Source organism: Vipera ursinii (genome assembly GCF_947247035.1).
Source record: "Vipera ursinii genome assembly, chromosome: 5".
Classification (NCBI taxonomy): Eukaryota; Metazoa; Chordata; class Lepidosauria; order Squamata; family Viperidae; genus Vipera; species Vipera ursinii.
Genome location: NC_139518.1, coordinates 78,395,079 through 78,401,078, shown reverse-complemented (window position 1 = coordinate 78,401,078; position 6,000 = coordinate 78,395,079).

The window sequence follows — 6,000 nt, the reverse complement described above, 5'->3', positions numbered from 1 at the left end:
GGTAGGAGAGTAAAGAGATACCGTCCAGGGTGTGAGTCATCCCTGAGAATCTTCCTCACTCTTCCAAGGCAACGAGCCCTGGTGATGTCATCCAGTGGTGTCAGGGAACAGCCCACAATGTCTTGTGCTGTGCTCACTACCCTCTGTAATACTTTCCTATCCGCGGCTGTCAGACCAGCATACCAAACCACAATACCATATGAGAGGACGCTCTCTATGGTAGACCGGTAAAAGAGGGTCATTAGCTGTTGTTCTACCCTGTTCTTCCGCAAGATCCTAAGAAAGTGAAGCCTCTGTTGGGCCTTTCTAGCCACCTGGGTTGTGTTAACTTTCCAGGTCAGATCTTCACAGAGGTAGACTCCCAGAAATTTAAAGGAGGGAACTCTCTCTACACAGTCCTCCCCGATGTAAAGTGGGGCAGGTTCCTCTTTTTTTCTCCGGAAGTCTAACACCATCTCTTTCGTCTTGCTGATGTTTAGGTGCAAGTTGTTGTTACTACACCATATGGATAGTTTTTGTACCCCCGCCCTATATGCTGTCTCATCCCCACCTGTAATAAGACCCACCACAGTTGTATCATCTGCGAACTTGATTATCGCAGTGGATGGGTCAGATGATACACAATCATAAGTATATTCAAATGGTAAGTGAAACTTTTTAGTCCCATATTTATTCTGAATATAATCTATCCATCTCTTCCACTCCACAGTATATCTCTGTTGCGATTGATCTTTCAAATACGCTGAAATGTTTGCCATCTCCGCCAAGTTAGAAACTTTTAAAGTCCATTCTTCTATAGTCGGCAGTTCTTCCTTCTTCCAATATTGCGCTACTAAAAGTCTCGCTGCCGTAATTAAATTCAACATCAATTTAATAACTACAACGATGGTATCTGTGATAATACCCAATAAAAACAACTGCGGAGAAAACTTTATCCTTTTCTTGAATATCTTTTGCATATTCCACCAAATTTTAATCCAAAAAGCTTTAACCTTTTTACAAGTCCACCATATATGAAAATACATTGCATCCTCACAACCACACCTCCAAAACACGCTAATCTTTATTAGGACAATGGTTGCAGTAAAAGAACTGAATGAACTGAATGAAGTTCTGAAGAAGCTTCTTGGATGAGAAGTGAAACATCTTCAAGGAAAAACAAAGAAAGTTCAGTTGCCTTTTGGGAAAGCAAGTTTGGGTCAACCATGACCTGGATGACTGAGAATCTCCATAGACATCAGGCTGCAGTATCACTTCAGCTATATAGATTGTTAATTTATTTATTAAATAATTTTTCATAGTTGCCCATTTATCAGAAGGAACCTTGGGTACTGACAAAATAAAAACACAATATAATAAAATGATAATTTAAAACAACAAACAATTTTGAGGTCCTGATAAATCTCTCATCCATCTATAAAATGTCTCATACCAGCTCTATCAATATCTTGACCCAAATGTCTGGAAGAAAAGCCAGATTTCACTTTTTAATTAGTTTACATTTTGCTACTAAATGCAAAATTAACTTAAAAAAAGAAAAGAAAATCAAACTGAAATATATATTTCATTGAAGCAATGGTATTTAAAAAATTGAAGAACAATTTGGATGAAAAATTAACAGGAATATCAAAGATTTTAAAAGAATCATTTAGTTTTGGACAACCTGGTGTTCCATATTTTTAGCTATATTAATAAAGTAACTGACAACATATTATCTGGGTATATGCAAGAATATTTTGGATAAAAATAGGTAAAGGTAAAGGTTCCCCCGCACATGCGTGCTAGTCATTTCCGACTCTAGGGGCCAGTGTTCATCTCCGTTTCAAAGCCGAAGAGCCAGCGCTTGTCCGAGGACGTCTCCGTGGTCATGTGGCCGGCATGACTAGATGCCAAAGGCACACGGAATGCTGTTACCTTCCCACCGGAGTGGTCCCTATTTTTCTACTTGCATTTTTTACGTGCTTTCAAACTGCTAGGTGGGCAGAAGCTGGGACGAGTAACAGGCGCTCACTCTGCTACGCGGCACTCGGGATTCGACCCGCCAAACTGCCGACCTTCCAATCGACAAGTTCAGCGTCCTAACCCACTAATATTAATGTTTACAGTTTTGCATGCATGCCTGCAGATGTACTTAGGATGTTTTTTTTTTAAGTAATTGTTCTTTTATTTTACAGTTTTTACAGGGTTAATGTTTCCTTGATCAATGTGTGTGTGTGTAGATGAATGGGAAAGAAAGAAAGAAAGAAAGAAAGAAAGAAAGAAAGAAAGAAAGAAAGAAAGAAAGAAAGAAAGAAAGAAAGAAGGAAGGAAGGAAGGAAGGAAGGAAGGAAGGAAGGAAGGAAGGAAGAAAGAAAGAAAGAAAGAAAGAAAGAAAGAAAGAAAGAAAGAAAGAAAGAAAGAAAGAAAGAAGTTTATTTCATGAACATTAGCATCTATGTGCACATCATAAATGAATGTGTTAACTGTTAGGCATTTTTTCTTTGAAGAAACAGACTTTTCCAAATGTCGCAGACTGTACATTTTGTAAGAAAACTTCAGAATCAGACAAACAAACAAGAAACAAACTCTCAGGCTTCTTCCAGGCGAGCTGATAAGAATCCAAGAATTTCAGATAAATAATATTTACATGAGAACATTTGAAAGTGATATATAAAAGTATTGAGCATCTGCTGTGAAGAAGCCCTGAAGGGAAAGACAACAACAACAACAACAACAACTTTATTGATTAGCCCTTGGGCCATATCAAAGTACAAAGTTCCAGCAACAAACCGTCACCAAAACTTGATAAAAACAATCCAAAATGGAATTAGATAAAATACAATTTAAAATGGAATTAAAATACAATTTAAGTTGAAATAGTAATAAAATACAAATTTAAGATATAGATAAAATATGATAACATTATATTTCGGAGTCGCCCTTACAATCTACCCCAATCAGTCCCACATATGCAGATCTTAACCGGATCATTTTGTTTAAATACTGTGCTATGTTGAATGTTATTTTCAAGTTCTGACCGGACATAAGATAAGTTATTTTGATATGGGGATCCCAATGGGTCATTCGTTTGGTATATAGACCAAGATACCTGTCTCTCACCCTCTTATACAGACAACAGTCAAAAAGGATGTGAGCCAGGTCCTCTACCTCTGCCGTTCCGCAAATGCAGAGATGCTCATTGTACGGTATAGCATGAAATCTCCCATATCTTACCATTGTATCAAGCAGAAGGGAAAGACAAATTTCAAACCTCGTGCTTTCCTATTCCCACCTTTTGCAACAGACTCCTTATATGCCCTCTCTCCAAGCCCTAACTGAGCTTCCCTGCTTTCATCTATCTTCTGCTTTTTCAGGAATCAAATTTGTTCTTAACTTGTTTTCCAAGACTGCCTGAAAAGTAACTGTCACACACAAACCATACTAAAAATGGATATTATGAAAAGTAAGCCCAAAGTGCATTTATCTGTGAAAATAATATTCATTATGCTAGGGGGAAATGCTTTAAAATGCATCTTAGGAAAAGAGCCTGTATAAAAATGTATACATGAGGAAATAAAATTCTATTAAAATGTGTATATATTCATACTTGTTGAAATACAAACACATACACACAAGAAACTAGAGTGATGCAGAGACACAATGAAATGAAAGTTATAAAAATAGGAAACCGCAAAATAAAACTTGACAGAATCATTTCTCACTCTTTCTAGTAAAATGACACGCTTGATCAAAGTTCTTGCAGCTATTAAATTTTTGAAGAACAATGCATTATACAACGCGGGTCAAGTCTGCTAGGATAGAGAGAATCTATTTACCTCCATTAACTTTCAAAAGTTTACTGTCTTTTAACATTTTCATGGATGTGTCAATCACATTGCTTTCTTGCTTTGCAAAAACCTCAAGCCACATTTTAGAAGTTACTTACCTCTTAAAAGAAAAGGAATATGAAATATAAAGTAAGATCCAAGCAGTTTTCCCCAAAAGCTACAATGTCTTTTCCTGTTGATGTGCAAGAAGAACATCAGGAAGAAGAGAAAATGACTGGGTCTCACTTTCTCCAATCCTGAGCTCTGATTTCATATGGAAGAAAGATGTAATTGTGGCTCCTTATACATGATTGAAGAGGAATAAAAGATTCCAGATTTGCATTAATGAAAAGCAGGTTTAGCAATATTAAATTCAAAAGAAAAACATGATCAGCAGAATCTTGCTTCAGGTTGAATCCCTCCCTCCCTCCCTTGTCCTTCTTTTTTCCTTCCTTGCTTGCTTTTCTCACTTACTCTTTTTTCCACCCTTCCTACTTCCTCCATTCGTCCCTTAACCCTTTCCTTTCCTTTCCTTTCCTTTCCTTTCCTTTCCTTTCCTTTCCTTTCCTTTCCTTTCCTTTCCTTTCCTTTCCTTTCCTTCTTTCCTTTCCTTTCCTTTCCTTTCCTTTCCTTTCCTTTCCTTTCCTTTCCTTTCCTTTCCTTTCCTTTCCTTTCCTTTCCTTTCCTTTCCTTTCCTTTCCTTTCCTTCCCTTCCCTTCCCTTCCCTTCCCTTCCCTTCCCTTCCCTTCCCTTCCCAACAGGCAGGCAAGTGGCTGCTGCCAGGTGGGTGAGGGAATGAGAGTCCATAAGTGCCTTAAAAGGTAAAGGTAAAGGTTCCCCCGCACATGCGTGCTAGTTATTTCCGACTCTAGGGGCCGGTGCTCATCTCCGTTTCAAAGCCGAAGAGACAGCGCTTGTCCGAGGACGTCTCCGTGGTCATGTGGCTGGCATGACTAGATGCCAAAGGTGCACAGAACGCTGTTACCTTCCCACCATAGTGGTCCCTATTTTTCTACTTGCATTTTTACGTGCTTTCGAACTGCTAGGTTGGCAGAAGCTGGGACGAGTAACAGGCGCTCACTCTGTTACGCGGCACTCGGGATTTGACCCGCCAAACTGCTGACCTTCTGATCGACAAGCTCAGCGTCCTAACCCACTGAGCCACCGCGTCCCTGTATGTGCCTTACAACAGTGCAACTACAATGGAATTGACAGACAGTGCACCATTTTTCCATTAACCTTCTCCTTGAAGCATGTTATAAGCAAAGACTTTACTAGTGGGAAGGTAGCAAGGAGAATTGCCATTCAAATCAGTTCCTTCCATGTTCCCCATTGACTTGTGGGAAGCTGTAAGGGAATGCTGGAAAATGAAGATCACATGATGGTAGCTGAACACAACACTGTGGCAATGCTCAACAACAATAGCAAAGTGGTGCTGAAGTGGCAAAAATATCCTAGCATTTGGTAAATTTGCTTATTTAAGTAATCTTTGCTGATAAAGTATTGTCCTATTGTGCAGTGTTTTGCCCAATTGAAAGTTACAAAGTATCAAACGGACGCAAGAGTTTTAGTAGTATATAGATGCTAAGAAATAAAAACAAACAGCTGGGTGCTTAGTTTCAAGTATGAATGATAATATTTTATTCTGCTGGGAGGTAATAAACAGTCCACATTCACACCGAGTGGGTTTATCTAGAACAGGGCTCTTCAAACTTGGCCCATTTATGACTTGTGGACTTCAACTCCCAGAATTCCTCAGCCAGCGTGTCTGGCTGAGGAATTCTGGGAGTTGAAGTCCACAAGTCATAAAAGGCCAGGTTTGAAGACCCCTGATCTAGAATGTAATAACAATCCACCGCTCTACTGAATGCTGCTCTAGTGGTGTATTTGCCAAGATGGTAGAACTGAACAATATAGCTGAGTGAAGAAGACTGAATTAATGATATTTAGCTGGCCACCTTATGAGAAGGAAGGACTCAGTGGAGAAGAGCCTAATGCTGGGAAAGATGGAGGGCAATAGAAGAAGGGGACGACAGAGAATGAGGTGGCTGGATGGAGTCACTGAAGCAGTAGGCGTGAGCTTAAATGGACTCCAGAAGATGGTAGAGGACAGGAAGGCCTGGAGGAACATTGTCCATAGGGTCGCGATGGGTCGGACACGACTTCGCAACTAACAACAACAAAGCTGGCCTGT